This window comes from Meriones unguiculatus, chromosome 17 (genome assembly GCF_030254825.1).
Source record: "Meriones unguiculatus strain TT.TT164.6M chromosome 17, Bangor_MerUng_6.1, whole genome shotgun sequence".
In the NCBI taxonomy this organism is placed as follows: domain Eukaryota; kingdom Metazoa; phylum Chordata; class Mammalia; order Rodentia; family Muridae; genus Meriones; species Meriones unguiculatus.
The window spans coordinates 92226260-92252989 of NC_083364.1; the positions used below are offsets into that span (position 1 = coordinate 92226260).

Sequence of the window (26730 nt, forward strand, 5' to 3'; positions counted from 1 at the left end):
TCTGAAGACGTCCATATACTGAAATAATGTAGGCACAGTTAGAGTACTAATTGTGAGGGACACAGTCCTACTCAACAAATACCCAACACCCTACCCCATCTACTATGCTTGGGGCATGGCAGTGCACTCCTGGAGGTAGAGGCAGGTGGATGGATCTCTGTGAGTTCAAGACCAGCTTCCAGAGGGAGTTCCAGCATAACCAGACTACAAAAAAAAAAAAAAACAAAAAAAACACTATCTCCAAAACACAACAGCTTTTCCATTGTGTTTGTATCCATTTTCTCAGGAAACTGCCTGTTCCCCTAAGTTAAGGTTTTAGTTATTATTTACTGTCAACAAAGGGTCTCTCCTTGGGAACTTCTTTTCTTCTTGAAGAGAAGAAAGAATGTATCATCTGATCATCTGGATTTGTAAATGTTTCTTGTTTTCTATTCTTTCTTTCTTTTTCTTTTCTTTCCTTTTATCTTTCTTTCCTTTTTTTTTTTTTTTTTTTGAGAAACATTTTTTAAATGGTAAAGCTTAATCAGGACTGGCATGGAGTCAAAGCAGCAGAGACAGCTGGGTGACCCCATGGAGCCTCACATGGTGAAGATGATGAGGAAGGTGACCATCAAAAAGAAGAGCCCCATGGTCTCAGACAGGGTAAAGCCCAGAATGGCTTAGGAGAAGCCCTGCTGCTTGACAATTGGCTATGCCAATTATGTTTGGCTATGTCAAACACTGTGAATGCCAGCCTCTGGTCCAGTACACCCCAACTGTGGCGGCCCTAGCACCAAAAAGTTTGGCTGCTGTGTCAATGTCCCAGGAAATAACACTGGTCTGGAATTCCTGTCTGGCCACCTGGAGAGGGGAGCTGCTGTTTAGAGGGGGCCTCTGGCCTGCTCAGGAGGGAGGAAGACATGGGCCTGATTAGACCCCTGGTACAGGAGCAATCAGACTTGGAGAGACAAGGGGTGCCTTGGTGCTCTGCGTTTTCCAATCTCCCAGCTTTAGCCCTTGATCTCAGGGCTCAGCTCTCTAAGTGTTTCTTTCACAGCCTGTGAGAAGCCAGGCTAGGGGAACAGACCTGTACCCCCAGGTTCAGGAGGATCTGGGAGTTCAAGACCATTACATAGTGAATTCCAGGCTAACCCGGGCTATCTATAAGACCCTGTCTCGGGGTGAAGAGGGATAGAGGCAGGGAAAGAAGAGGGAGAGGGGAAGGAGAAAGATTATTTCAGCCTGGTCATGCAGACCTATTGTTCCAGGTACTGGGAAGCTGGAAAAGATCACAGCCTTGGAGATTTAGTGAGAACATGTCTCCAAATAGAAAATAAAAAGAGCTGTGGGGCCAGATGGGGTGGCTCAGTAGGTGAAAGCACTTTGTTTCCTGAAGACCTGAGTTCAGTCCTCAGGAACTACATGGTTGGAAGGAGAGAACCCATTCTCAAGTTACCCTCTGACTTCCATACAGGTGCCAAGGCACATATATGTGCACACACAAATAAATAAGTATGTAAATAATTAAGTAAAGGTAATAATAAACATTTTACAAGAGTGAGCTGAGAATGCAGCTCAGTAGCGAGCAAAGCCTTTGCCTGCCCGATGCAACAACACAAAAACAAAGGCTCAAGCTTGGTGTGTGGACTCCACGCACATCTGACGTTAATAAGTGTGTACATTCCTAGCCCTGAGGAAGGGCACTGGGGGTGGGGAGGAGGAGGGCTGTGACCAGGACCCATGGTGGACAGCCCTGAGCTGGGGAAGGCAGCCTTTTCTCCGGCCTCCCTACACCCAGGACACAGCGCCACCTACAGGAGCCTCCTTGCTGTCAGCACACAGGCTTGCTTTAGCTTTTTTTTTTTTTCTCTATGAAACAAGCCTTGCTTTTATTCTCTCCAAACACATTCCAGACCTCGTTAATGGCAAATGGATTTCTTCTGATGGATCAAGCCCCAATTCTCTAACATAAAATCTGATAACACAAAGCACAGCAAAGCACAGCCACCCAGCGGCTGTCTCCTTTGCTGACTTATCCCTCCTGTGTAATTTCCCTAGGCTGCTGGAAGAGACAGAAAACATTAACAATTAGTTTTTCTTTATGCTTATTTATCACCCCAAGATAATGCTTGAGTGGACATGAAGTACTTGAGCATTATTATAATTCATTTTTAATCACCAGCTCCTAATGAACAAAGACACAATAATCCCTCCCATTTAAAAAAAAAAAAAAGGCAGCTGGGTGCAGTGGTGCTCGCCTGTAATCCCAGCACTCTGTGAGTCTGAGGCCAGCCTGTCGACAAGGTGAGTCCCAAACAGCCAACATTACAAAGAGAAGCCCTGTTTTGAAAAAATACATACGTACATACGTACACACACACACACACAGATATATATATATGGGAAACCACTGATGCTAACTCAGAAAAATAGATGCAAGGCAGGACTAGAAGGTGCTTCCCCAAATAACGTCTCTATTTATTTCCTCAAATAACACACTTGTTTGTTTATTTATTTGTTTAGGGTGTCATGAACTCCAGACTGCCTCAAGCTCACAGCGTAGCTGAAGACAATGTTGAATTTCTAATCTTGCTACCTTTCTGAGTGCTGGAATTGAAGGTGTGTTCCACCATGCCCTCTTTGGATGAAACCTATCCTGCATCCTAAGCCAGTACTCTGCTAACTGAGCCACGTCCTCAGCCTCTCCAAGAAAGTTGTTTTGAAATGATGAGGGAATGTCCATCCAATATTGCTAGCATACTGGCCTTGTCCACTGAGGTACAATGACTTGGAATATAGGGAGGAGACAGAGAGAAGAGGGAAACGTCAAGCCGAGGAGGCAGAAGCTCAGTGACGATCAGCTATCAAGATAGGCAAGATGACAGGCATTCCTTTTGTATAATAAAATACCTGAGCATGAGTATTGAATAAAGAAAAGAATGTTCTGTAGCTTAAAGTTTTGAGGTAAAACTTTCCAAGGAAATGGCTTTATCTGTTCAGTTTCTGTCAAGCACCCTGGCTACCTCACATCAAAGAGACACAAGAGAACAGCTAAATGCAGAGAAGACCAAGTTCACCGGACAGTTTTGCTTTGTAAAAGCCCACAGTTGTGAGAACGCACCGGGGTTCAGGGAGAACACATTAGTTCTATCTGAGGGCCACACCCAGTGAGTTTCCACCCTCTACTGTACCCCACCTCTTCAAGCTTTCACCAACTCGCAGCATCACCATCTGGGGACAAAACCCTTGGGGAACACACAAATTCCATTCAGAATGCAAAAGAAAGGAGAAAGGGCAAGACAGGCCCGGAGTGTGCCACCATCCAATCTGAATAAGCACCTCTCAGTTCAGTCCCAGGGAAGTGCCAAAGTCAACTTCCTCCTTCAGAAGAGGGGACCTCACTGACCTTTGGTGAAGGGACCACAGCTGAAGAGGTCCAGGCAAACCTCGGCGTCTTACTTGTTCCTAGCTATTGCTTACCTTGTCTCTCCAATGAGGGGCTTCTACCAAAGATGAAGAGCGGCAGAGCTTGGCTGAGTCACACATCCTTGAGACTCTTGGTGGCTTGGCTTGCCCCGTGGCTTAACATGCTAATGCTTGTTGCCAGTATTGGAAGAACTGCCTGTACTCACTACGTTTCTGTGACAAAATACCTGAGGAAGAGGTTACTCTGGCTTTCAGTTTCAGGGGATACATTCTATCATGGTAGGAAAGGTGTGGCAATGGGAAAGGGAAGCCGTCTTATTATACTAAATATACAGTCAGAAAGAAGAGACAAAACAGGAAGTAGGCCCATCCTCAGTGATCCACTTCCTTCAGCAAGGCCCTACTTCCTGAAGATTCCACGAACTTTCCAAGGAGCACCACCAGTTGAGGAGAGAGTATTCAAACACCTAAGCCCATGAAAACGTTTCATAATCAATTCACAATACTAAGATATTTCTCATAAAATTGCAGAGTTGTGCTTTCTTTTGAAAAAGGAAAAAAAAATCAGAGGACCATAATTGAACCTAGTCCTTTGAAGGCAGACACCAGACATAGTGCAAGCCACATTCAGTTATGCGAGCCTGGCTTCTAAATTAACTCTCCTTTGTCTTTAGTGCCAACAACTCAGGTAGCTTTTTATTCAACCCCTACTTATGCCATCTCTCAGTTACACATATTTTGTAGTAATCTGGGATCAGAAAGAGAGAAATGAAACCAAATCCACCCAAGCCTACCTCATCCAGCATAACCACTGTGTAATTGGTGCTCATGGATATGAGTAATTCATTCATTTGTAAGGAAACCAACCTCAGTGACATTTGTGACATGTTACAGAGTAATTGCATGTTTGGTGTGGAATGAGGTGAACCAACTGTAAGAAATGTCATTTTATAATAACAATTCCTTTTGCTAGAAAGCATTGTGTCTGTAAACCCGGCTATTCCAATCACAATGGGAGTTAATGCATTCCCTGGTCATTGGTATTCAGAATATGACTTGTATTAGTTCCTTTTCTCATTGCCCTGCCATGACAGAAGACCAGACCAAAAGCAGCTTAGGGAAGGAGAGGAGGTTATTTTGGCTCATGGTTATTTTGGCTCATCCTCAGTGGTGAGGATGGCATGGAGATGAGAGTATAAAGTGGCTAGGTAGATTGTTCCTCCAGTCAGGAAGCAAGCAAAGGAAGCTAAGAACTGCTTTCCTTGTGCGTTTTTTTGTTGTTGTTTTGTTTTTGATTTGTGGGGCTTTTTGTTTTGTTTTATTTTGTTTTGTTTTTGCTTTGCTTTCCGTTTTTCAGCCCAGGACCCCAGCCTCTGCAGTATACAGTCAATTAAGCATCACCTGACTGATCTGGATCCTAACAGTCAATTTGATTCAGCACATAAACCCATCATTGGAGCACATCGGTGCTGTCTGCTCCGTGAGAAAGCTTATCTACAGCTGTATCCTAGCACAGATCCATGGCTGTGACGGACACTCTTGGTGGCTCCACAGGCGGAGCATGGACTTGGCTGAGGTGCTGTGCCTAGCGCAGGAGTAGCTGCAAGAGCTGAGGCACAGCTGTGCTGTGTGTCATAGGTGCCACAGTCCAGTTTGATGGACAGTCAGGGTCTGGACTTCCCAGGCACCTACAATGACTAATGGAACTAGTTTGCTGTTTCCTAATCTTAAACGGAGATGCCATTGACCACACCAGGTATTTTGTTTTGTAAATCATATTTTGTTGAAATCCTGATCCCAAGTACAGACTGTAGCTTCATTTGAAGACAGGACCTTTGAAGAGGTAATTAGGGCATGGTTGGCAGAGAGGTGGCACAAAGCCCTGGATTTGAACTCCCAGCACCACATAAACTAGGCATGCTAGTGAAAGCCTGTAATCCCAACACTAGGGAAATAGAGGCAGGAGGATCAGGAGTTCAAGGTCATTCTCAACTACCCAGTGCTCTCCAAGCCAAGATGAGCTATATGAGACACTGTTTAAAAAGTAGAGCCAGTCTGGAGAGCACAGGCCACTTCTAAAAACTGGCTGAGGAGTGCCCCGAGGGTGCCCAGCATCAAGTTGCAGAACAATCACTGAGGCTACAAACTCTTCCAGGATGGGCTGAAACCTTCTCGAGATGAGTGGGGTAAAATCCAGGAGGCAATGGAAACTGCCGTGGCCCAGAAGAATAACCTGAACTCTTATGGCAGGACCCAGGACCCATAAGAACCCACATCTCTGTGGCTTCTAGGAAAACCACTTCCTGGATGAAGAGGTGAGGCTCCTCAAGAAGCTGACAACCATGTGACCAACCTCTGTAGGCTGGCTGCACTCTGCCGCTCTCAAGCACGACTAGAAAGTGTCCTCACCTCCCAAGGGGCTTCCTCCTCTGCTCTGCAGCAGACAGACTCAGGGCCTCTACTTAAACATACCTCTGAAGCCATGAGTCGGCTTTGTAACAGCCCCAGAGTCCTTCCCAGGCCTTGGACCAAGTTAAAATAAAGCTTTTGAAACAGCTAAATGAAAGGAACGAAGGAAGGAAGGAAGGAAGGAAGGAAGGAAGGAAGGAAGGAAGGAAAGAAGGAAGGAAAGAAAGAAGGAAAGGAAGAAAGAACCAATCATCAATGGGTTAGGTAGTTAATTAGCTAATTTTAAAGAGTAGATCCAGGCTTGTTGGCACACAGCCTTAATCTCAGCATGTGTGGGGCAGGGTGGGTGTATCTCTATGAGCTTGAAAGCAATTTAGTCTACACTGAGTTCCAGACCAACCAGGGTTACAGAGTGAGACCCTGTGTCTAAAAGCCCAGAGGAGAGCTGGGCAGATGGCCCTGAAGTTAGGGGAGTGTACTGTTCGTGCAGAAGAACCATGTTCACCTCCAGCACCCACAGTCAGGAGGTCCATATGCACTTGTAACTCCAGAGAAGGGCATCAGATGCCATTCTGTGAGCTCTTGTACATTTGTGGCTTACATGTATGCACACACATGTACGTATACATACATACATATACATACAATCACATACAACACACACATACACATGAATGAAAATATCCATAAAAGAAAAGAAAAAGGAAAGCCACTTTCCTCGCTGTCTCTTGACCACAGCTATTCTTTCACAAAACTCTGGGTAAAGAGACTCAAGAATGTGTCACCTAGTGATGGGCCCAAAAACTACCAGGTGATGATGTCTGTCACCAGGCAAGGCCAGCAGCTTCCCACAGAAGGCAGCGATGGGTAATCCAACAACAGCCACTTTTGTGGAAAGCAGGAAAACCCAAGCAAACAGAGAGACACAAGAACAGAAAGACACCCTGGGTCTGGGTCTCTTCTAGATTCTCATGAGGCCCGGCTGCTCTATTTGACAACCTTGAACCCTTTCAGTCAACACCTTTCAAGTGACTGTCTGATCCTTTCAACTAACAAACCTAGGCCAGCAAAGTCTCCCATAAAAGTTGTGCAAACAAAGGCTGGAATGGAGCTGACTCACTGCAGTTCACCAAAAGGCCCGTCTTTCTCATAAAACCTCTTCAATGTTCCATCATCCCAAAGGTTCCACAAAGTACTTTCAGAGCCTTCCTGACTTCCATGGCAGTGGGAGCCAGCCAGTAAAGAGCAGCTCTCACCCTCAGCACAGAAGCTTCTTTTTGCAGGAGATGGAGGCTACTACTGACAGCCAAGACTGGTCAAAATGATCATGGGATACCCGTCACCAAGAGATAAATCTAGAGGACAGCCCCGCTTCTAAGATTATGGGAACAGGATGGAAGAAGGGACAGAAAGAGTGTAAAAGCCAGAGGACCAGGTTGTCAGGGGATGAGGCTCTGCTGTCTATGTCTGACAAGAAAGCTATACCTATGAGATCTCAGTATGGCCACTTAAACATGATCTGCACAGTGATCACAGCAGTCGACATGCCGCAAGGCTTCACCCTAGATGAAGGATGACAGGCAGTTATGGTTTCCAGGGCTGGCTCTCTGGGTGGCTATCTAATCCCAAGAGATCAACTGTAAACACATGATCAGAAGAATGGACTCAGGTGTGTGTGTTGGGGGAGAAAGAACAACACATATAGAAGAATAGGTCATGAGTTCAAGAGGGGGAGAGAGAGAGGTGGAAATCATGTAAATACAATACTCATGAACTTCTGTAAAACAAACAAACAAATAAAAGCCCAGGACTTCCTGAGCGTCCGTTATGGGCTAAGCTTGAAGGTCCAGGTGCATATGGGGAAAAGAAGAAGGAAGGTGATTAGCATGCACATAGCCAGCAGAAACCATGGCACCTGTGTGGAAGGGGGACAGGCTTGGGAGAAAGCCGAGAAGGTGCTGCGGGTCACTGGGGCTCATCCTTCCCCTCTTCTCTGCAGGACAGTCCCTGCATTCTTCTAGGGTTGGTTCTAGAAGCCCTGTTGCTCACAGAGAGCTCAACTAAGTCAGCCTTGAACCACATGGTCTGGCACATGACCTACTTCAGGGCATGCCCAGTAGTGAGGGGCAAGGACATAAACTAGGCCACTCTGAAATTTCTCTCCAGTTTTGCCATGTAACTCAAGGAATGAGTGGCCTTCGTTCTCCTCTCCAAATGACACAAGCTCGGCCTCCTTGCAGAAAGATCTGGCCAGATAACAGGTCCCAGAGGCAAGCAGCAATCACAGAGAAAAGGGACCCAAATGGCACAGCTTAGGCTGCTGAATCCAACTTGATCTGCAGAGTTCCCGCCCATCCCTATGCTGCCCAGTTACTAAGAGCCAGTACACCTAACTGTCATCCATACAGGGTTCTGAATGTTTCTCTTGGTGCCAATGAGTCTTAACAAAGACAGAGGGAGGGCTGGAGAGATGGGCTGGTGGTTAAGAGCACAGACTGCTCTTGCACAAGACCCACTCTGGGTGGCTCATAGTCACCTGTAACTACAGCTCCAGAGGATCTGACCTCTGGCTTCTGCACTGCACAGGAACACACACAAACACAAGTAGATGGGTGGATGGATAGACAAAAAGATAGACAGACAGACAGACAGACAGACAGATAGACAGACAGATAGATAGATAGATAGATAAAAATCTTAAGAAAAAAGGAAGATGCATTAGAAAAGTGAAGCAGGGTTAGACAGGATGGGTGAGGACTCTGAGGCCAGGCTGGGCCATTTACTTCTTACAGATAAGTAAATCGTTTCTGAGATTGTATGTCCACAGGTAAAAAACTAAGGGGTGAAAGGTGAGAAAATAGAGGGTTCAGTGAAGAAAAGCAATGTCAGAAAGGGAGAGAGAGCAGAAGAGTAAGCAGGGATAAAGAGAAGGTACCGAGAAAAGAAGGAGGAACAAGCAGGGCTCCTCCCTTCTCTGGGCCTCTATGTGTTCTACATAAGTCGCATGACCCAGTACGTGCTGGCGATCAAACTTCACAGAGGGTTCAAGTTGGCAGCCAAGCAGGGTGGCACATGCCTGTGACCCCAGCGCCATACAGGTTAGTGTAGGAAAATCACGAGTTTGAGGCCACAGAGGCCTACATAATGAGAGCAGGTCCCAACAAAACTAAACAGAGAATGGTGACAACAAAAACCCAAGATGGCTACAGTATGGTGCCAAAGCAAGGCGCCTCTGGGGGCCTGTGCAACTGCTCTCAGGTCACATGCTCAGGAAGCCTGCCCTGTCCACAGGGGAAGATCGCTCATGCCTTTCCCTGTTCTCTGTCAGGTGTCCCGAACAAATCTCAAAAGGGAGACACCATTGACCCAGCCCATCCCCATTCACAGCCCCGCAACCCTGTGTAAAGGAGAGAACCCGCATCACTTGGTCAAAACCAGCCTTTCTCGGATTAATTTGGCCACAGAAATATTTTAAAATCTGATTCTCCATGTTGACACCCCACATGACCGTCGTGGGAAACACTCCAAGCAGCAGGTTCCGAGGTTCCGGCGCTGGAAGGGGCGGTAGCCATCATTCACGGCTCTCTCTCCCCTGAGCTCTCTCAGCAGGCTCTGCCCGGTCTCCAAGCTGACAGTGGTCTCTTTGTGCCCAATTTGATGGGGCTGGAGGACTGGGAGGGGGTGGCTGTGGCTGCACAGACTGAGAAGTTCTAGAGGAGGGGACAGCAAGTCCCCTGGACAGCCCTACACCTAGGCACAGAAATACGCTCAGGTTTCTTTCCTCCTCACCAATTTCTACCAAGTCCAGGAAGTCTCTGGAGGGGGCTTTGGTATTTCATGTGTTGTACAGAGATTCCTTAGTTGCACCATACGGGTCTGTAGAGCATTTGAGCTCAGCGGTTTTTATCTAAGATGGACACTGTATCCCCAAGGAGTCGGAACCAGCCTAAAGTAGGATTTAATCAGAACCAGGGGGTTCCCAGCATGCTTAGCTAGCTTTCGGTCTTGTTGATAATGACAAAGTTTAACACTTTTTTTTGTGGAGCAATTTTTATTTGGTTATAAACAGGGTAAGGAGTGAGGCATTTGCATTTGCACTCCAGGTTCACTCCTATCTCCACTCGCTTCATTGTATTAGACAAGTCACTGCAGTCTTTCTCTGGACCTGTCTTCACTTTGTCATCTGTAAAATGGGAGGGTTGACAGTAGTGATGTTTCCTCTGGAAGTAAGAAAATGCATAAGGGGCCGTTAAGAGTCTTTACCGCTCTTGCAGAGGAACTACGATTGGTTCCTGGCGTCCATCTCTAGGTCCAGCTCTGACCTCTTGAGGAATCTGTGCTTACGTATGTGTGAGAGGATACACGGAAACATACACCATAGACTTTAAAATAAAAATAAGTCTTGGAAGAAATACAAAGAAAATGCATGAAAACGCCATCTGAAAGCTGAACCATGGCAATGCTGCGGAGCCTCTTTTGCTGGCCTGGCATGTTGACACCCAGCTATAATCCCAGTACTTGAGAAGTGAAAGTAAAAGAATTCAGCAGTTCAAGGTCATCCTCAGCTATATAACAGGTGTAAGGCCAGCCTGGGCTTAAAAAGCCAAAAGCCAAACCAAATGAACAACAAAACCCCAAGAGCCAAATTTCCAGCAAGATGTGAACAAATGATTTTGAAATCAGAAAGAACAAAGGTTACGAAAATACTTGGCAGGCTTCCCCTTCCGTGGTCCCCGTGCACAGAGGTTCAAACCGTAACCAAAAGCTATTTGAAAGACTGATTGCGTGAACACTTTGGAAACACATCTACGGTCCTAGAGCAGAGCCCTATGTGCCTCTCAGACTATGCTGCTGACACCTGCTGGCAGGTTGTGGTATTACAGGATGCTATACTTGGACATCCTTTGTGTGGGGAACATGGGAAACCGGGGCTGGGAAGGAGTCTTGGACTGGTTTTAGTGCTCATTGTGCCTCTCAGGGCCAGAAGCTGCACATCACTGGGATCTTACGGAAATGTAGACTTCACCTGTGTGTTCTCATGAGACCTTCCCTGGAACTCTCACTTACTAGAATCTAGTAACTAGGGTTTCAGCGGGGTACCACGGTGTGTAACTGTCATCCCAGCACTTGGGAAGCAAAGGTAGGAGGACCACAAGTTCAAGGCCAGTCAAGAAACCATATGGCTATATGGATGGTCTCAAAAATAAAAATTTAAGAATGAAAGAAACGAAAAATCTTGTGGCTGGAAATGATGACATAGGAGAATCAAGAGTTCAAGGTGTTCAAGGCCACCTTCAGCAACCTAGCAACACTGAGGCCAGCCTGGGCTGAATGACACCTACATCTCAAAACAAGATATGTCTGAACTACAAAAAGTAGGTAGGCATTGAAGGAGGACGCCAAAAAAGAAGCTACATTACATAAATGAACTTTGTTGCTGTGGTTGTTGTTTTTTGAGACAGGGTTTCTCTGTGTAACCTTGGCTGTCCTGGTTACCTTTGTAGACCAGGCTGGCCTCAAACTCACAAATATCTGCCTGCATCTGCTTCCCCGAGTGCCGGGGTTACAGGTATGCCCGCTGCACCTGAACATAAATGAATTTAAGACATCTCAAAAAGCCAGGCATCTCTCCTGTGCCTGGCCCAAGCACATTTGTACATACTTACATGGTCAAAGAGTCAGGCTATGCCCTCCCCCCAACACACACTGCTGTTCTTTGTTAAAACCCTATTTCTACTGAACACATTTTTCCCCTCACAGGAAAAGTTTACAAGTTCATAAGGAAATGATGAGAAAGCAGGCTTCTGCACCACAGAGGCTTGGCCTGGGTAGCTTCTTTCTGAAGCAGAAGCTGAGCATTCCTTTATTCAAATAGCAATGAACTTTGGGTCATTTAAGCAAAACATTACACAAATAAAAGTTATTAGTTGGAGATGATGGTACATTACAGAGTAAAAAAATAAGCTACACCACAAGGTGCCAAGCAGAACAGGAAACCAGGCTCATCGAGTATCCAGGAAACTGGTGTTTCCAGGACAACACCTTCAGGACAAGAATTTTTAGCCCGTCTTGGGTGGCCAATCAATATCCAAGCATTTACTAGACTCAGCCTGAGTAGACAAAGAAGGGCAGGATTTTGATTTCAAGTCTCATGGGAAGGCTATGTGATGAGCAAATGTGTGTGTGCACATTGCCATGCTTGTGTTCCGGTCAGTCAAGAAGCAGTGCCCAGGTCATTCTGGCTGATTCAGATTTCAGCTCTTCTCCCCAAAGACTACTGGACCTCCAAAAGCAACTAAAAATGAAGAAAAAGATAATAGACAAGGGTATCAATTGCCAATACTGGCGAGAAATAAAAACAATGCAAGGCAGGAAGGATTGCTCTGGTTCCTGGCTTGCGAGTGAGCACCACCAAGGCAGGAAAAACACAAGTGTTCCGCTAGGCCCATGGGAGAGGAGCATGAGCCTTCTTGCTCACATACCAATGATCAGGAGAGAAAGAGAACCCATAAGCCCTGACCATATGACCCTGTAGCCCTACCTCTGCCCACTCAGCTCCATGTCCAAAAAAAAAAAAAGAAAAGAAAAAAGGTTCTACAACCTCTCAGAACAGTTACACCAGCTGAGAACCAAGGGTTTGAGCACAGGAGCCCAAAGGAAAGACTGTATATCTAAAACCTGGCAGCAGGCAACACCAACAGCTATACATCCCTGCACTGTGAGGGGACTCATGTCACAGTGCTGACAGAGGAGGGCTCCAATAACATGCATTCTCTAAAACTGTTCTTATTCCAGGAGGTAACTGTTTGTCTAAGGTATCTGACTAGTCACTATTCAGAGAGACTCTTGGCCGTCTCTGGTCCCTTGTATCACAGCATCAGATTAAAACAGCAATTACACAGTTGAAAGGACCTCTACCCTCCCGAGGCCTTCCCCATCTGATATTCTAATTTATCTGCTGGAGACATTATACAACTGATGAGGTGCTATGCTTTTCTTTCTAAACTAAGAGATAAGGAGAGAGATGGGGAGGGAAAATGGAAAGTGCAGTCACTAGATCTTTTCTTTTTTTAATTGTAGTTTTTTCACAATTTATTAATTATATATCCTGATTGAACTCTTCCCTCCTCCCTCAACTCCTCCTCCCAGTCCTACCCTCCCTCTTCCCCCTATCTCCTTCCCCTAGTCCACTGAAAGGGGGAGTTCTCCTCCTCTGCCATCTGCCCATAGCTTATCAAGTCTCATCAGGACTGCCTGCATCCTCTCCCTCTGTGGCCTGGCAAGGCCGCATCACCTGGGGGAAGTGGTCAGAGAGCAGGCAACAGAGTTCATGACAGAGGCAGCCCCTGCTCCCTTCACTCAGAGATCCACATGGAGACCTGCCAATCAGCTACATCTGAGCAGGGGGTCTAGGTCCCCTTCATGCATGGTCCTAGGTTGGTGCATCAGTCTCTGCAGGACCCCCTGGGCTCAGGATTTTTTAGCTTTGTTGGTCTCCTTGTGGCTATATAAGAGTGCTTAGGAGAACAACTTGCAGGAACAAACAGCTGCTGTCTCATAGCAACGCTGAGCTGAACAACGCTCAGAGCTTCAGAATGTACTTTGCCAGAAATCCAGGCCCACAAAAAGAGTCCTTGATGAACTTAGCTACTTCCCATCAGTTATGGCTGATAACTTCGGTCCACAACCACGAGGAATGAGCTTCAACTAGGTGACCTGTCTGCTTCCTGGAATTCTACAAGGGCTGGCAGGTGTCCTAGGAAAGCTAAGGTGAATGAACCTAGGGCTCAGAATTCCATGAGGTTCTCACAGCAGCCTCTTGGGGCTGTTTTCTTATGTTCTGTGTACTGATAACACCTACAAATAACAGTTGTTAAGAGCATGGAGAGTGGGGGATGGTGCTTCCTCAGCCTCCCACAGAAACACCAGCAGTCAGCGGACCTCACCAGCCTGCTGGAAAGCTCAGCTCTCGGCCCCAAACTCTTCCATAAAATAAAAACATATTCTGTAACGCTGCTTGGGGAATCTGATATACAAACAGCCCAAGTACTAAGTAAACATTCCCACCTTAAGACTCCTTGCTTCAGCTCTAAACTCAGAGCGGATTTTGCATTCTAAGCTATAACTCATCTTTGTATGCTTTTATTTGCATTTTCTTTTTAAATATGTATCTCTTTATTCCTAGCTGATGGGTTTGGTCCTCTCCTCTCACAGTGTTGTTTCTGGAAAGTGAATTCTCATCATCGTCTTGGACCCAAGTGTCAGCCTGATGCCCCACCAACACACGTGTTTTTAAATACGAAGCTAATGTTATCCCCCACCTTGTCACTTGGGGAGTGGTAGGAGCATATTATTTCATCTGGCTGAGATCATGCACTAAGGCAAAGGAACTGGAGTTCCTCATCCTGGCTCTGCCACCCAGTTTCAGAAGGAACTAAGCCAGGAAGTTAACCTGCTTCCCTGGTTTTGTTTTGTGTTCATCTCTTTTCATCTTACTGCAATAAAATAGTCAAAAAAAGCAATTTAAGGAAGGATGCACTTACTTTGGTTCAGTTTGAGGGCACAGACATCATGGCCGGAAGTCATGGCAGTAAGGAGCCTCAAGCAACTGGTCATATTGTTTCCACAATCAGTAAGCAGAGCAAAATGCATGCTGGAGCTCAGCTTCCTTTTCCCCCTTTATAGGGAGTTGGTGTCCCAGCATTTGAATGGCACTGCCCATATTGAGGGTGGTTTTCACCATCTCAATTAATCTAATCCAGGAACTTCTTCCCAGACGTGCTCAGAGGTGTTTCCATGGAGCTTCTAGCTCCTGCTGACAACCAAGCTTACCCATGCATCTCTGTAGTCTCTGTGGGCAGAAGGTGAGTTCGATGGCCTCTGCAGACACACTTATGCTGTGCTGACTGTATCTGGGTCCCTCAGAGACTTGAACTTGAAGTTTTGGTTTTGGCCCCCAGCCTCTGGGGGACTCTAGAAACAGGTTTTAAAAATGGCCCCTTGAGTTGGAAGACAGAGAGTAAGAATGATGGGTGCTACGTTAACCCGCACATCCAGAACCCCTCCCGGGCCTCCTTCCATCCTTAGGTCTCTAGCACAGGCAGTTAGCACCACTGCACCAGTGGAAGCGCTACTGTCCTCCATCCATCATTGTCTTCACTGCATGCTGGGATGCTTAGAGGGAATTACTGCCTTCCTGGGTAACTGGGTTAAGACTGGATGACATCCTGACACGTGAAAACAATAACTGAAAATTTACCAGAGTAAACGTAAAATCTAGTCCACAGCTTCAGAACATCAAGGGCACATGAACAGCTGATGTCAGGAAAAGGAAGGACCCAGACAGTTTAGTTTACCACAGCCTCAACCTGCATTATCAGGATGAATGCATCTGCTCCCTTAAGGGCCCAAAGCTGCTGCTTTGTACACTGTGACAGACAGTTGGCCAAAGCAAGAAGATTTTAAAAAACAATTGGTTCTGTGCACTGATAAGCAGGACTGACAGGATGCAAAGACTTCCTGGTAAGCAGATTCAGGTGAGTGGCCCTGATGAGTGGGACTGGGGGTAGCAGCATAAAATAAGCCAAGGATTCAGGATGACTAGATGAATAGAGAGACACAACAGAATCACTCCTCAAATCACGTAATGAAAGGAAGAAAGTAGGATGTATTTATTTGTTTATTATGTACACCTGCACACCAAAAAAGGGCACCAGATCTCATTATAGATGGTTGTGAGCCATGTGTTCGCTGGGAATTGAACTCAGGACCTCTGGAAGGACAGCCAGTGCTCTTAACCTCTGAGCCAGCTCCCCAGACCCCAGAATTAAGAATATTATAGAAGGGCTGGGCATGTAGCTTGGCTGGTGGAATGCTTCTCTGGCATGCACAAGGCCCTGGGTTCCACTGCCAATACCACATAAACCAGGCAGGCATGGTGGTGCACACCTGTAATCACAGTACTCAGGAGGTATGGGTGGAAGGATCAGAAGGCTGTCACTGGCTACATAGTAAGTTCAAGGCCAGCCTAGGCTACATGAGATAATGTTTCAGGGGGAGATAGAGATATTACACATGTATATCAGACGATAGACAGACATATGGATAGACAAATGATAGGATGGATACATCAAATACTATTATGTTAAGAGCTAAAAGAAAGCCAGTGAAGCAGCAAAGGGTATTCTATACAGCTTTGTTGGAAGCCATGAGTCAGATGGTGTTTTGGGTCATGCTGTGGACTGGAGCAACAGACTCAGGAGACTGAGGGATAACCCACTTGAACAGGGGACAAGCTCAGGGTCCCCTGTTATGTTGAGAATAAAAAGGGTTCAATGAATTCTCTAGAAGTTCAAGAAGAGTTGCCAGGAAAGGGTGCAACCCAGAAGCTGTCTTAGCAGGTTCTGTCTGATGCACACTATTGCACCCTTTTTCCATGCTATACGCATTCCCAAAGTGGCCTTAAAAAACCCCAAATGCTACTTGTTAAAGTATACCCTATGCACAGAATCATGCTCATATCTAAATGTAGGGCTTGAATACCACTGTGGAATCAGAACCCAGACTGAGAAACACATGTCTAAGAATTGTGCAGCTGAATTATATATATATAAATGAGGAGGAGGAAAGAAAAAGAAAGAGGGGAAACACTTCTTATATATATTAACACAATGTCTATTGCCAGGTTTGCAATTTTACGTTGGCCACATTAACAGTTATCTGTGGCCTTGGTAGCCAGTGATTGGACACACCCTAGGGCACCACACTTATTATGAGTCAGATGTCCTCCGTGGTATCTGTGAGGGCACATGTTAGGGGCTTCTGAGTGATAGCACTGTCCAGAATTTGGCCTGGTTAGCTACTACGCATGTGGAGTAAACTAGCAAGCTGCATATTTAAACAGCCATGTACTTTGTAAGTTCGTCTTTGACAAAAGCTAAGTCAAATCCTGGAGGCAACAGAAAGATCTGGGATAAAGAAACCCTGAGGTTCAGAAGGGAGAGTCCAGGGGTAGTAGGTATTTGTGCGAGTGGCCAGGGAGCAGCCATTCCCACTAAACAGGAGAATAAGGTAGGAAAATGAGGGCACCGATAATGAAGTTAGGTTAGTTGTTCATATAGAAGACAGTGTTCTGTGGAATTTTCGGGTTCACTTGGGAAGTTTAGTAAGAATTAGTCATGGGAAACCAAGGGTGTCAGTTTTCATTTTGGTTTTGTTTGTTTGTTTGTTTGGTTGGTTGGTTGGTTGGTTGGTTGATTGGTTTGCTTTTTGAGACAGGTAACAGTCCTGTAGACCAGGCTGGCACTGAACTCACAGAGTTCTGCCTGTCATTGCCTCCCTGAGTGCTGGGATTAAAGACTTGTGCCACCACCACCCAGCCATTTTGATTTTTGAGTCAGGGTTTTGTAGCTAGCCCAGGCTAGCCTCAAGCTCTGAGTGTGCATCACCATGCCTGCTTTATGTGGCACTGGGGATCACACCCAGGATGTGTGCTAGGCAAGCGCTCTATCAACTGAGCCACATCCTTAGCCTAAGGGTACCAGTTAGGACATAGATTAAGATATAATAAAGAAACTCTAAGATACAGAAATCTAATATGAAAAAGACTTGTTTCTGTCTTCTGGAAACCACCCCAGAGGTGGTCTGGCTGTTAAACCAGGTCTTTAGAGACCAGACAGCATTTCCCACATGTGGCTGCATCTGTGAGCTGAGGAATTTGCCTATGAGCTCATTAAGACCTCAGAAAAGAGGGCTGGAGATATGTCTCAAGGGTTAAAAGTGAGTGTTGTTCTCAAAAGGGAGCAAGGTTCTGTTGCTAGAACCCCTTGTCATATGACTCACAGTTACCTGTAACTCTTGGGCCCTAGGAGATCCAGCCTCCTCAAGATTCCCTACTCAGGATATGTACATGGTCACACATACATAGAACTAAAAGTAACGGTGAATTTATGAAAGAAAAATCACCTAAGCACTTGTTCACTGAATGTCAGCACAAAAATGTCATCACACAATGGACGAGCACTGGAGTATTGATACAGGGCCCAGCCCTAAGGGTGCTGCAAGAACCTCTGTCGATAAGCGACCCTGCACAGTCCTGAGCGCTACACACACACCGTTCCCTCCTAGGCACACCCGGGGTAAACATCGCCTTTTTCAAGGAGGAATTTTACAGCTTCTCTTCGCCATATCCAAAATGTCAGGAGTATGATCAAAATACATGATGTACATGCAAGTAAACCTGTTGGCTTTATTAAGCGTGCGCTCTGGAGCTTGAGACAGTTAATCTTCAATGTCATCTTGACAGGATTTGGAATCATCTGGGAGTGACTGAGAGGATGTTTCTGGAGAGGCTTAACTGAGGAGGGAAGGCCCACTCTGAATGCGGTTGACACCATCCGTGGCTGGGGGGCCCAGACAGAATAAAGGAGAAAGCCGGCAGAGTGCTGACAGTCATCTCTTTCTGCCTTCTGACTGTGGACACACTACAGTTTTGCCTTGCTGCCATGAGTTCCTCACCAAGACGGAAGGTCTCAGACTGTGAGCCAAGATAAACTCTTTCCTTAATTAGATAGTAGATATTTTGTCACAGGAATAAGAAAGCAACTGATACAGGGTCAGTACTGAATAAAACAAAGTTTACCTGAACTCAGCACTGCAGTACCACAAAAGTCAATATACGAACCAGAATGGCCGTGAGAGACTACAGGCTGCACAAAGGGATGTTTCTGATCCCAGACAGGACACAGCAGAGTGGTTCAAGACTTCTTAGCGCTATTCAGCAGTCTGTTATGAATTACTCATGCATGGAATTTTCCACTCAATGCTTTCAGACAGTGGGTGATGATAGGTCTGAAGCCACAGAAAACAAAACAAAAATAAAAGAGGGCCAAGGTGTTTGTATTGTAAAAACAGGACTTGAGGTGTTTGGACTCTGACACCATGTTATCTAGAGGATTCACATCTCCATGTGATAAGACACGAAAGGCATCTCCAAGAACCACAGAGTGGCCTCTGTCCAGAGCTAATATTCAAGCTAAATTACTGTAACTCCGGCTGTGAAACATGTTTATCCGAGTGCAGCTGGACACCTCCTGAAGGACCTAACAGCAAGCCCTGGCTTGACTCTGTGCTAAGGGTTTCAGCTCCCTAATGATGGTTCTGTGTGTCAAAGCAAAATGTCCTTGTGACCGACTGTCATTTTCTACACGACAGATACCTTGATTCTGCTTCTACTTTTCAACTCAGCCTTGCAGAACTGGGTGCAAAGTTAGCTTCAGGAGCCTTCCTGTTGCCATGGGTAACATGAATTCAAAAGCGGGATAGAACAAAACAGCCTGTTGATACCCGCCCTCAAGTGGGAAGCTAAATGAAGTGCCAGAACACCTTAGAAAACAGGAGACTCTTGGCAAGGGATGGGGCGGGATGGTTCAGCAGTATGGAGCCAGCCTCCATTTGCTAACAGCTGCTAAAAATATTCTCTCTGTATGGTGCTTGTAAGCCCTGGCAAATACCCAGAGAAAGGAAAATGAACGTTTGAAACTTCAGCCTGCACTATCCAACAGACCAGCTATGGCATGCGCACCCACACAGTAGTTGAAACATGCAATGTCAAAATTAAGACATGGAGCTAGGGATACAGCTCAGTGTCCCTGAGTTCCATCCCTGGTGCCACATGTGAACAAAAATTTCATTTGAAAGCCAGATGTGGGGGCTGGAGATGGCTCATTAGTTAAGAATACTTGCTACTCTTGCAAAGGGCTGAAGTTTGATTCCCAGCATTCACATCAGGTGACTCACAATCACCCCTAACTCTGTACTTAGCCCTGGCTATCCTGGAGATTACTATGTAGACCAGGCTATCCTGGAACTCACTGTGTAAACCAGGCTAGTTCTTGAACTCACAGAGAATGGACAACCCCTGTCTCCAGAGTGCTGGAATTAGAGGCATGTGCCACCATGTCAAACTACCCCAGAAAATTTCTTACACATCAAGAGCCTACTGAGGAGGCTTTGAGACTCAAACAAGCAGTGAAGACTCCACCATATGAGAAGCTACAGAGACCTCCAGTGGTGTGGCTGGGAGGGAGCATGAATATGGGTCTGAAATGGGTGGGGGAGGGAAAGATGTGAGAGACACACATTATATAAGAGAACCTTAGTTTCTAAGGAGGAAACTACAAAGCAAACAGCAGGATGGTTTGAGAACTTCCCTATCAACTTAGTGGGTCTACCACACCCAAGTGTCTTAAGCTGTGCATGCAAACCAGCTCGTCAACAGCAGCAAAGCTGTCGACTCATGACGGTCAGAAAAATACACACCAGCTCTTGATCACAGCCACTTCACCCTCCCTCTCCCCTCACTCACTCAACACACCCTCTCTTAATTTCAGATCCCCTTTTCTCTTATTTATTTTTATGCATATGGGTGTTCTGCCTACATGTATGTCCGTGTTCCACATGTATGCAGTGCCTGTGAAGGCCAGAAGAAAGTGTCAGATCCCCTGGAATGGGAGTCGCAGACAGTTGTGAGCAACCATATGGGTACTGGAAATTGAACCCAGGTCCTCTGGAAGAGTGGCCACTGCTCTTACCCCAAAAGCCATTTCTCTGACCTCCACCCACCCCCTGGTTTTGAGACAGGTTTTGTCACTATGTAGCCCTGGCTGGCCTCAAACTTAACATATTATATCAAGCTGGTCTTAAATTTACAAAGACCTGCCTGCCTCTGCCTCCTCAGTGCTGAAATTAAAACTTTGTACCGCCTCAACCAAAATATGACTGAACCCAGCTGTCCTGCCAAATATACATGAGTGGAGAATTATCTGGAACATGGGCAACCTACCAGCAGTCATATCCCAGAAGAAAATTAGGTCTCCATCAACTGCCAATAGCTTCTCAGTTAGGAGTGGGGATGTGTGAGCCCTCCCCAGCCACAAAGTAATGGGTTTATTTTTATTTTTATTTTTTTGTCATATGTAGGTTTAGGGTTAGGTTAGGTTGTCATTATCCTCTGTTCTAATTCATCTTCCTCCCCTCATGACCAACCCTCATGACTTCCCTGCCACGGGACTGGTACTTTTCATTGAAATTTTTCAAAATTTTTTTTGCTCCTGAAAGTTCTGGGGAGTTGGAGGGGAAAAAGCTAGAATAAACAATACCACCATTTTACACCCAAGTCTCTTCATTCTGTCATAGCCATATTCTGGCACCTTGAAGATCCATTGTTTCTTGGCAGATGTAAGGTATGAGAGCAAATGGTTTAAAAGGTAGAGTAAAAATGAGAAGCAAAGGGCATCACAGGATCCAGAAAAGTCAGACAATAGAGAGCAGCTCTGTGGGAGAGAAAAGGGGATATGTCAGAAGCATTAGGGGCTTTCATTAGGGTGCCAAGAAGTACCCACGCCAGAGAGAGGCCCTTTGAGTCCACGTGGCTCCAGCCTGGATAGAGCTGTGGAGTAACTGCTCCTCCGATCTGACAGTTCTGAGCAAGTACGGAGGCAGAGGGGCTTCGCAGAAATGGCCTCAGCAGTGCCTCTTACAGTAAAACACTAACCCTCCTGCATTAGGGCCGGAACCTGGGGTTCTCTGTGAAGTCTGTAAAAAGGAAGTCAGATGAGGAAATGGCCAGCTGTGGCAGCACAGTTGGATTCAGGCAATGGAGGCAGGCTGTGGGGTGGAAATCTCTGAAAACTGGAGAGCCTGCCATCTGCTCACAGGTTGGGTAGTTAAGGGGCCAACAAGGGAAAGGGCCTAAAAATTTTCCATCTGGACCTGTGGTTGTCTGGTGTTAGGGTAGCTAAGAAAATAAGGTGAGCGGGGGGTAAAAGAATGTCCAACTCTCCAGGCCATTACTGGAGGTGCAGAAGGGTGGGTGAGACTTTAAATGGTCCTGGCTTTGTGACTTAAGCATCTCCAGCATTCAGATGCTCTCCAGGAAAATCTCCAGAGATCAAGGAGCAGAGAGAGACCAGCGTCTTCCAAACTCTAGAGAATCTGCAAACAGAGCCACTGAGATTTTACAGTCCTAAAATTTGGGTCATAGACAAATTGGTAAATAAAATAAAAAACTACTCTAAGAGATTTAAGGAACAGAGATGAGCAATGGAAACCACCCAACCGGATGCTCAGCTCTTAGCAAATCCCAGAGGTTCTTACAGTAGCCTTGACCAGGGCTCTGACCAGGCGATATTCTCTATGGCCTGGGTGGAGACCTAAGAGTACAAGCGACCAACACCTGAGTTAATCCAGCTGGGTTAGCCGGTCACCTGGCCAAAGCACCTCTCAAGAAGAGGGAGTTCAGTCTAAGCCATGCTAAAGAGATGAGAGCTAATTATCCCTTTAATGAGACATGCTTTCCCTTCCTGGAGTCTCTGTCCTCAGCGCAGCTGCTTCAGAGCTTCGAGAGGTTCTGCTGAGTCTGTCCACCTTTCTGCATTCTGACTTTCGATAACACTTCCCTCCTCGCCAAGAGGCTGCTTGTCCACCATGAGGTTGACCTCCAAGCCAGCTAAACTCAAATGACATGACTTTTTCTTTTTCTTCCCATCTTCCTCTTCTGTGCATCTCTCAAGGTTTATAACTTGTTGCTCTGAAGTTTTTCTTTTAAATTCTAATAAAATTTGTCATCAGGCTTTCTTTTGAGTCTGTCCTTCAATTCTCTTATTAATGAGTTGGAGAATCCTGAGCCCCATTTCTCTTATAACAAAAATGATTGTAGCTAGCACAATTATCGGTGAAAATGAAAGGATCATAATTGGCTAGCTTGTTTGTCTTGGCCTGATGGTCTCCACTGTTTCCCACTGTCCCTCACACTTCCAGGACACCATAGTCAGTCCACTGTAGCAAACCTCTGCTCATAGCCCCCGCCCCCCATTTTCTTCTGCCTAGAGGCAGGTGGGGGTTAGTACAGGCTATACACCTTAATTAATGTCAAGTCCTTATGGCTTCCTGGCCAGGTGCCACCCCACTGCCTGGCATCACGGGCCAGCCACATCTTTCTATTTCTGTCTTTGAAAACCCATCCACTTTGACCTGGGGCTTGCTTTCAGATTCTTCTGCGGGCTCTCTTTTAAACCAGGCAGAGTCTGCCCATGGATTGAGGGCAGGTAGAGTTGGCACACTCGCTCAGCGGTGTAAACACCTTATCCAGGCACCGCCTTTTGCCTTTAGTTTGCCACGGCCAGCGGAAACCTACCACCAGCTGCCAAGCAGCGTCATTCCCATGTTCTGACATGCTCCAGGTGCAGGGAACAGAGTCTCCCCACCCTTTTGGCAGGCGTTAGGTAACAGTGCCTCTCCCTACCCACTCTGCTGTGTCTCTGGAATGAGGTATCTCCTGTAAAACAGCTTTCTCTTGTGCAGATTGTCATCCTCTCTGAATCAAACTGTTAAAACAAACCAGGTAATGAGACCCAGTCTAAGGTCAAACCAGGCTCAGCAAAGTTGTAACCATGGCAAGGAACCATTGCATTTCAATGACCACTGAATTCAGACTAAGAGCCAAGAAAGCTTCCTCTGGTGTCAGAGGGATGTCATGATTGTGCAAGTGTGTAACTGAGTGTGCCAAAGAAAACTCCAGGCACTGCCTAATGTTCTTCCCTGCCCATTAGAAGGCTGAAAGATAAATAGCATATTTCTGGAAAGGGACACAGTTGTGATGTAAGTTGATACAGGGTCCTGACTGACCACACACAATACTTATGAAATACTGTGTGGCCTGTCACTCTGCTCACCTTCCTCTCTGTCCTAGTAACAACTGGGTAGGCAGATGCTCCAATGTTTCCCACTTTGTAGATAGATAAAGAAGGGCTTGGAGGGACAAAACTAGAGCTCAATTCATCTGCCCGATAAGAGTTAAGGCCTCTTACTCACTGGCTTCCCCACGGTGTCAGATGTTGCAGAGAATTGAAAAAAATGAAGACAAGACTTTTCTCCGTGAGGTAAAGAAGAGTATCAGTGGCTGGGAGAGGCCTCAGCAGTTAAGTACTTAACCATCCAAGCCTGACTACCAGAGTTTGGGCCACAGAAACTGACAGCCTGCCAGTAACATCAGCACCAAAAGAGGAGACAGAGCATCTCCCAGCAAGCACATTAGCATACCAGCAAGCTCTGAGTTTGACTGAGATCTTACCTCAGCAAATAAAGTGGAAAGTCAATTGAGGACAACTGACATCAACCTCAGACTTCCTCGTGTTTATGCATTGGTGATCTCACACACACACACACACACACACACACACACACAGTCACTGAAACACACACACAAAGATACACACCTATATACACATATCTACTCACACACACAGACACATATACTCACACAATCACACACACTCACAGACACACACACTCACACAGGGACATACACACACACCAGAAAAAACCCAACCAAACAACAACAAAAAAGGTGTACCAACCAGTCCTCTTTTACAATTCCTACATAAAGCCAGGGATGAAGATCAGTTAATGGAGTGCTCACTGAGCATGAAGGAAGCCCTGACTTCAATCCTAACACTTAGGAAGACCAGAAGCAAGACCAGATTATCCTCAGCTACATAGGTACTTCAAGGCCAGCCTGGGTTACAGAGACCCTGCCTCAAAATAAATAAATAAATAATTCCTACAGTGCTGTGGAAATTCCCCATTCCTGTCCAAACTCTCAGTCAACCATCTGGAATATTCTTTTATGGCTGGTGTCTCAGTCATGAATGGCAGTGTCTAAAGACACAGGGGGTTTTCTCAGTTGACAGAGTGTTGTTCTAGCATTCAGGAAATCCTGAGTTTGATCCTCAAGGTCACATAAACTAAGTGTGGTAGCGCATGCCCTTAATCCCAGCACTTGGGATGTGGAGATGGGGGATCAGAAGTTCAGGGTCAGCCCCATGCACATAGCAAACTTGAGAGCAGCCTGGGACACAACAGACTCTGCCTTAAACAAACAAGCAAGCAAGCAAAGAGAAAGTCATAAGTAAGCAAGAAGAATACATCAGTTCACGAACTGTGCAAGAGCAGCCAAGATTTCAGTGCATGGCAGCATGGGCAGGAGAGGTCAAGAGGTCACAAGCCAGCTCCATGGCTCAATTGAGAAGCACACACACTCCAACACAGCAGAGCCCCCTGCAAAGTGCAAAGACACACCAGAAGAAGCAGAGGGCCCAGCATGGCTCGGATGGAGGAGCTCTGTTCTGTCACTGTGTTGTCCCTCCCCCGTGTAACAGGCTCCATTTATTTATGACAATTTACACAGACTGTGACGTCTGCAACTGTTTTAGTTTCTCAAACTAGATCTTGATAAGTGATTAAGAAGCTGCAGGTCCAACTCAATAAGAACCATAATCTTCCAATTTTTCATGCCCTGAAAACATAATATTTTGACTAAGACAGATGAAATCACATGATGGTACATGAAAGATTTAGGAGGTTTGGGCCTAAAATTGTCTGGAAGATTTTACAGCTCTGACTGTGAATCCATCTTGCTAATCTCTGAGAAGCTGTGGAGAAGGAAAGCCACAGTCGAAGGTCAGAGGAAGGTGGTTCATCCCAACTGCACATACACTACTTAAAGTTTACAAGTTCAGTTAAAGTATCTCAATACGAAGACAAGCAGGGTGCAGACAGCACTGCTGTGGCTTGGCTCTGAGACTCCCCTAAAGCCTGTGGCACTACAGAGAGGTGGTGGAAGATTTAGGGGCTGGGTTATTTGGGGGAGGGGCGGTCACTGGCAGAGCGTGTCTGGGAAGTGCACAGTAAAATGCAGCTTGCTCACTCACCCCTCACCCCGCCTTTCTCCCTCTCCCTGCCTCCTGGCTGCCATTAGGTAAGCAGGTTTGTGCTTCCCTCACTGGCCCGAAAGCAATGGAGTCAGCTGTCCGTGGGCTGAAATGCCTCAGACATTGGGAAACAGACTGCACAACTCTGAGGGTCAGGAACGGACTGCCTATGGGAAGGGCGAGCTGACCTTGGGAAGGGACACATATGTGGGCTTCTGGGACACTCTCAACACTTGCATTTTTAATTGTGGGGTAGTTCCAGAGAAGTTTGACTCACAGTTACAAGCACATATTTCATACTTATGTGCATGCTATATTACACAATTAAAGGCTTAAAAGGAGTTTGTGCTAATTTTCTAGAGACAAAGAAACACGGACGCTTTCAAAATTACAAACCTGACTTAGGCTTGAGAGGAAAGCCTGGTATCTTATAAAATGACAAACCAGCAGTTACAAATAAAGTGGTGGTGTTGGGGGTTAGTGTCACTCAGAACACCAGCCGGAAGATTTGATTTCTGAAACTTTCTGCAGCCAGACACCAGGACTAGAGCAGCAATCTGCCATGGCTGGAGAAGCTTTTCTTTACAGCAGGCACAATAAAGAGACGAATAGCTGGTTAAAATGCCATGAACAAATGACTGCTGAGTGTTGAGTCCTAATGAGGACAGCTATAGGACTCTCTGTAAGACCCAGGGAGCATTAGAGAAAGACAGAAGAGTTGGAGGAGGGGAGGAGTCCTGTGAAATATCATCTTATGAATGTGACTCACAGTCATGGGCACCCAGCAGCAACAGCAGTTCGCACATGATCTGCACAAAACAGGAACGAAAGTAGGAGGGAGGCAAGGTGAGGGGGGCCAGGGCCTACAGGAGTGGGGGATGGGACGAGAGGGCAAAGGGTAAACACACTCACACTACACTACACACACATATGGAACTGTAATCAAAAAAGATTTGATTTCTGATTTTACATAAAATTGCTAGGCCAGTGGATCCCGGGTAACACAAAGCATAAGATGTCTCTGTGAGCTAAACTGAAATGTAGACTGTACAAAAGACTGTTCGGAAGACACTCAGAATGGCCGATTTAGAGTACCTCTGCAGGCTGGGACTGTAGCTCAGTTGGTGTAGTGCTTGCAGCAAGCATG

General features: G+C 46.1%; 1 pseudogene; it reads right to left on the reverse strand.

Moving 5' to 3' along the window:
* Positions 1–578: 578 nt before the first annotated feature.
* Positions 579–3525, reverse strand: LOC110563718 (ATP synthase F(0) complex subunit C1, mitochondrial-like; annotated as a pseudogene).
* Positions 3526–26730: the final 23205 nt, after the last annotated feature.